The following is a 7,020-nucleotide window of genomic DNA, read 5'->3' as shown; positions in this document are numbered from 1 at the left end:
TTGAGTGTTGCATTTCTAAAGTGTTGTTTTCTATTTTTGGGCGGCCGTGGTGCAGCGGCAGGGCGGTCGACCCATGATCGTAAGATTGCAGGTTCAATTCCTGCCTTGCACGCCCATGAGTCGAAGTGTCCTTGGGCAAGACACTGAACCCCACCTTGCCTCTGGTGGTAGGTGGGCGCCTGTGTTTGGCAGCGGAGCCGCCAATTATTATTAGTATTATTATTATTATTATTATAAAACTTGTTACCGGAAAAATTTCCTGCGTCTCACAAAAGATCTGTTTGTGTTTCTGTTAAGTAAAAGTAAAGTATTACACTTAAAGAAGCCCATTGGCCAACGATCAGACTGCTTTTACATCAGGTTTTGTATTCTGCATCTTATTGACTGCAAATCGTGTTTGATTTAATTTGAAATTTTTGATTTGAAATGGTTTATTTCAAGGAATCAAATAGAAATAATACACAAAAGCAATACAATCATCAGTTATACATTCATAAACTAATCAAACTTAGGATAATTAAACATTGATAAATATTGCTTGAAAGGGAGTGGAAGGAAGCGAACTTATATAATCCCACCCCGTTATACTATAACCATTTTATTACGTGATTTATCATTATCCGGTTCATAACTTTTATCAGACAGGATTAAGAATCGTGAAGTATCAATAAAGCACATGACAAAGATGAATAACATAATTATTATGTAAAAATAACTATTTCGGAAATCAACATGGCAAATGCAGATCAGTTATATAAATATATGCAGATTATGTTACTTATAAAAGTAACCCCCCCCCAGTCAACCGTTGTTGTATCCTTGGGCAAGACACTTCACCCTCCCTGCCTCGTGTTTTGTTCCACTGGTATGATTGTGCATTAATGTCCCAGGTGTGAACTGGCAGCCACGCCTCTGTCAATGTGCCCCAGGGCAGCTGTGTCCCTGTTAGGAATAATTAGAAATAGAATAGTTAGAAACTCCCTTTTTACTATTATTACATTTACCTATACCTTTTATTACACTTATGGTTTAAACTTAATTCACTGAGTAGGTATTATCATCTCAAAATTATATTACATCCTAACACAGCACAACCAAGCTATTGTCCTCACAGTTTCTCCTCATCCTCCCTTTTTTACTTTTTGTGTGTTCTGGTGTTTGTGCTCTGGCAAATGTCTGTGGGAACATCAGAGAGATCTGACACTTGAAGCTTTATGACCTTCAAGTATCCAGCCTGCAACAGTATGTGGGTGGGTTTTTCACACCATAGATCCTCAGACCATCTTCTGAATATATAAATGCCAGGTATATATACCAAGCCCTTTTCTGAGTGTCTCTGTTCGCAGTTTCCTCACAGTCCCATTATCTGTCACAGTCATAGGTGAGTGAAATGTGGTCTCCACATTTGTTCCATCCCCTGGAGGAGTGGTGAGCAGCAGAGACAGTCGCGGTCAAGGAACCAATTGGTGGTTAAACCCCAACTGTAACCATAATCCTAACTTTAACCCTTCCTCCAGGTCCACACGGCCTAGAAAAAAGATCAGCTCTGGCAGCACATATGTTTACAATTATGTGCAAATAAACTGTTTCTTTAAAAACACCAAATGGTTTTAAACTGTATTTCAATTACAGCCACATGAATGACCAAAGAATTCTATCAGAGAGTTTTTGGTGGACCCCTTGCTGAAAAAGCAAAGGCCAACAGTAGAAAACCAAACTGCTGTCCTTGGGGGCCGGCGTCCTGCGGTTTTTGCCTTATGTCCCACATAAACCTCCTACTGACTACCTGGATCAGCTGTTGTTGTGTCCATCAACTCAAAAAACTCAGCTGTGACATTCTCTTTAACACTTCTAATAAATATGCACAGTTGGATATAAAGTACAGACCTAAAGTTTAGACCCTTTGGTCTGTAACCTTTATTCTGTACTTCATCTGTGATGTTGGTGCTTTCATCAACAGCGACAATGCTATATGAAATACAATGAATGCCTGGATTCCTTCATTTGGCCGCCCAAGTGTTCTCAGAGATGTTGTATCTGTAATCGTAATCCTTGACAGACTCGTGTTGGCAATGGTTGACTGCTTTTAGGTGTGCAACACTTTTGCAGCCTTCAGCAATTTTTAATAAGTTCACCATCTGAAAATGGTTTGGATGTTTGCGCCAACTTTTCTGCAGTTAGGTGTCTGTCACTGCTCCATCACTGATGTCACAGCTGCAGTAAATGCAGACTGGTATTTTGTCAGTCCAGCTAATAGTTGGTAAATCTTCTCTTTTCTGAACTGCAAATGGTGAAACGTGTTTTTACGGTGAGTCTCATAGCTGTGCTGCATGTTATATTCGTTGAGCACCTGTTGATGACATACCAAGCATGCAGGTTTTGCATTCAGCTCCGTGAACAAATAAAACTCTTTCCAGTTTTCCTGGAAAGCTCAGCACCTCATTTCAACCTATTTTTCTTCTTGACAACATTTTGGTCATTATTGTGTCACTTCTGATCATTGTCACAGCAACGTGACAGCGGTGCGGCTCGCAGGGAACCAAACTGCATCTGAGCTGTTAGGTTTCGCTTTTGACACATGCAAATATATTCTTTCACCTGTTTTGCTTTTCTTTCCATCCTCCTACTGGTGGAATTGCGCATTTATGTTATTTCTTTAAAAAAATCATAACTCCCCACAGGAATGGACTGGAAATATGCTTTTTTTTCTTTAAACAATCTTATGACTTTTACTCTTCATGACTGGGCCGGATTAAACCATCTGGCGGGCCGAATATTTAACACCCCTGATTTAAATGTTAGTTTTAATCATAGCTAGACACATTAACTCTTATGCACAGAGAATATGACACATTAGACAGTTAAATATTAAACTTGTCAAAGTAATAAAATGCCTGTTTATAGAAAAGCAGGACTGAGCTGGACAAACTCAAAAGGCACCGGACCCGACCCCCGACCAACGGAGCCCCCACCGCCCCCGCCAGGCACCGGGGCCCCGACCCCCACCCCAAACCACGGCAGAAGGGCAAGGAGCAGCGACGACCAAGCCCCCCACCCCCTAAGTCATGGAGTCAACCACAGGAGACCAGAGAGACTGAATTCTTTCAAAGTTACTTGAGCTTTGGGCTGACATTTTTTCCAAGCTGATATGATCAAACAGCAGATTTCTGTGTTGACTTATGTTTATATTTTTCTTGTTTTTCCAATTTATTAAAATAGTTTTTTTGGCAATACAAAGAGTTATGAAAATGATAGATGCTAATCCTTCTTCTATATCGATGGCACTCATGTCACCAAGCACACAAAGTGACGGTGAGGCAGTGATTGAAACCTCAAGCCAGACTGATAGATCGGCACATACCTGCTGCCAGAGGGCCTGGACAGGTGTACAGAACCATAGTGCATGCATGTAGCTGTCGGGTAGATTATTATCACAGTGCTCGCAAATGTCTGAGTTACTGAGACCCATCTTGAACATCCTCTGTCCAGTGTAGTAAATTATGTGAAGAGTTTTGAGATGGATTAGACTTTTTGTCAGTTTAAAGGTGTTTAGACAGAGTTCTGACCAGAAGCTTTCATCTGTGCTGATGCTCAAATCTGCATGCCATTTTTTTGTTGGAAGGGCAATATTGTTATCTAAATTACATAAAAGTTTGTATATTTTGGAGAGAGTTCTATTCATTGAAAAATTAATTAATTGCTAATGCTTTTCCTAAATGAATATTGCTACAAGTTTGCCAGGGTGGATTTGAAAAGGCAAATGCAATCCCCTCTTTGCATTTTCGTTTTAATTATGACACAGAATAAGCGGTTTTAAGTATAAAATGAAAAAGCATTTTGAAATATTGCTTTATCATTTTAATTTTGAGTCATTTGATGCAGTTACATTTTGAAATTTAAAAAGCATATCTGTTAATCCATTCAATTATCAAATTAGACATTTCTAAATGAATTTTGCTACACATTTACCAGAGAACATTTTGAAAATTAAATGTCAAATATCATTTTCTTTATCATTTTAATTAAGTGACAGAATAAGCAGTGTTGAGGAAGGAAATGAAAAAGCATTTTGAAATATGGCTTTTTCATTTTATTTTTGAGTCAAAAAATGCAGCTTCATTTTGAAAATGAAAAAGCATTTCTGGTTTTGACTTTGCTTTTTATTTATGCTACAGAATCGCTTCCATAATTTCCCACCGTTTCTGAGGTTAAAATCACCAAATTTGAGTGTTGCGCGATCTCAGACGGAGCTGAATCTGCGGGTGAGGCTCTGAAGTGCTGTGCCTCATGTCTGATGGTAGGACTCAATACAGAGACGTGCCCTGGAAGCACTGCTATAGGCCTGCAGAAACGGCTTCAGGTGAGGCATGCCTCACCAGCAGGGGGCAGACGTGAGCTGACAGCTGCTTTGTAGCTACACTGGTGCCGTAGAAACAGAACAGAAAGAGGAGACATCTATACACAAATCCGCCGCGAAATCTACGGGCGCCGCCATATTGGCTATCGCCATTACTGCGTGGCTGTGGACTGTGACTTACCGCTGCCCTCTATTGGATTTTCAATGAAAGCATCTCTCACGTGAATATCACAGGTGACAGGTAGATAAACAATGGCAAAGGAAAGGGAAGATTAGGTAGATGACGTCAGGCAGTGGCCAAAATTGACTGATGCAGGTAATTTAATGACAAGATAATGTTTTAAGGCGTGTACCAAAATCTGCCACCTTAAGAGTGTGTACTTTCAGTATCTGCTGCCAGCAGTAGCAACAAGAATTGAACATGGGGTTATGAAAATTTGTGGGCTTAAGTAGTTAGTAATATGATTAATGAGCATATGACAAAAGGAGTAATACACACATCAAGAGTTAAGTATTTGTTCATTGTTTAAAACATTACATGTTATCCACACTGCATTGCTACGGTAACTTACTACGCATCAAGAGTTTGACATTTCTTCACAATTTAAACATGTACAACCTTCTACATTGTTGTTTGAAACAAATGGTTGCTTTGTTGAACTTTTTGTTCAAATAAAAAGTAATATTTCGTATACTGTGACCTTCCTTTGCCTCAAAATTAATAACCACATCACACACACTCACTCATACTTCAGGTGTTTCCTTTTTTTATTCAGTACTGTTACGGATTAACAGAGGCTGCAAATTACATAGCCCTGCACAAATACTTACAATCTCATCAACACTTTGCAACCTACCAGAGATAACATGACATAAAATCTTAAAACCTTTCAGTCTTCGAATTGCTCGCTCAATGTGAATTCTGACATTTGCTAAGCGACGTGTGGATGTTACCTCGTGTTCAGATAACTCCTTACGTCCACGTGTGAATGCAGGAAGAGCTAGACTTACACCTGGAGGCAAAATATCCTTGATGGTGAATCCACGATCTGCCAAGATCTCATCACCAGGGATCAGGTGATGAACAAAACCACTGTTCTTTGTGATAAAATTATCACTGGCCCTTCCACCAAAAAGTTTTGATACAAACATAACATATCCATTGGGGGCTATACAGTATAGGAGTTTGTATGTGTTATGATGTTTGTAATTGCTGTAAGTTTGTGATCTTTTTCTTAAGTTCTTTGGCCTTTGTACAAAGACCTCAGTGCAGTCAATGATGCATGTGGCTTTAGGATAATTTTTGTTAAATGTCCTGATTCTGTTCAGCGTATCCCTGGGCAACCAAACAATCACCTTTTCCCTCATAAACCTTGCAAGGATTGGTCTCCAAAATGTAAATATTTCAGATGCAGTGGTTCTACTCACTCCAAATTGTTTACCCAAGTCAGTGAACAATAAACCCAAATGGAGTCTCATTAAAACAAGCAAAAATTGTTCATGGACAGGCAATTTGGTATTAAGTGGTTGTGAGCAAAAAGTCAGAACGGCTCGCAAAAGTAGCCAGAAACTGTCAGCACATAAACCTGTATGAAATATAAAGTCTTTGTTATTTAAATTTTTCGCTGACACTGATGGCGTTGGATCAGTCTGAGTGCCACAGTCCTTCATCGGCTTGTTACCGCAGCTGAAACTGTAGTTGTGGTCCATGTGATCTGGCCACTGGATTCCAACATCACGTGTTTGCAGAGGCAAATTTTCCAAATTTCCAACATCCACATCTGTTTCCATTGGTTCAATAGCTGAGTTCAGGTGTAGTGGCTGAAGACATCTTTTTTTGGGTGGAGGTCTAGCTGGAGTTACCTAAAGAAAAAAAAAGAGCTGTGCATTAGTAAAACATGAGAATGAAGCATATTTAAACTAACAATGTGATGCAATAATATGGCTCTGCCAAGAGACCTACTTACACGACAATCATAGCCCATGAACAACACAGGATATGGATTTTCTCTTGTGGGTTGTCCGTCAGGAAAATGTATCCCACACACCTTAGAGTGAAACATAAATATACATACATTGGTTGTTGTAAATACTTCTGAAATACTTTGCACATGCACAATTCCATTTTACCATCCTATTTATTAATCCTAGTTTAGTCTCCTGTTGTAATTGAAGAACTATGTGGATTTTTTGTTTTTTTTGCAAGAATGAAGATTTGTCTATTTAACATACTAGTTTAATTATTTAATAACACCAATCACAGAATAATCAAAAAACCAATTGGTTGAGTACATTTACCCATCATCTAGCAGATGTTTTTTTACCAAAAGAAAAGCAACAAGGACAAACAGTTAAGCCAATGCACAGAAATAAACTACAGTAACTTAATTACAGACCATACAAAGCAGTAAAAACAGAGCTTCAGTCTTGTAAAATCATATTTTCACTTGAAAACACTACGACATGAAAGCTTCAGCTGTGTTTTCGCCTGTGGCTAATAATGTTAGCATCTTAGCTAGCGCTGTTATGTCATATGTTTACACCCTCTGCGGGCAACATGTGGCATTAACAGATAGAACAATCAAAGCCAAACGTACCACAGTATTCTTGTTTGCTGTGAAGCCATCTCAGTTTATGTATTTCATCCACTTTTGACGCACATC

General features: G+C 39.0%; 1 long non-coding RNA gene across 1 annotated transcript; it reads right to left on the bottom strand.

The window, feature by feature from the left end:
• Positions 1-6,005: 6,005 nt before the first annotated feature.
• On the bottom strand, positions 6,006-7,020 carry LOC105354461 (uncharacterized). The gene is made up of 3 exons (XR_013657361.1): positions 6,955-7,020; positions 6,325-6,405; positions 6,006-6,220 (listed from the first exon to the last, which is right to left on the bottom strand). It is a non-coding gene; the product is annotated as an uncharacterized LOC105354461 (long non-coding RNA).

Source organism: Oryzias latipes, chromosome 7 (assembly GCF_053564925.1).
Source record: "Oryzias latipes strain Hd-rR chromosome 7, Olatipes_Hd-rR_3.1".
In the NCBI taxonomy this organism is placed as follows: domain Eukaryota; kingdom Metazoa; phylum Chordata; class Actinopteri; order Beloniformes; family Adrianichthyidae; genus Oryzias; species Oryzias latipes.
The sequence above is the reverse complement of the archived record's forward strand: the minus strand, read 5'-3'. Positions and strand labels throughout refer to the sequence as shown.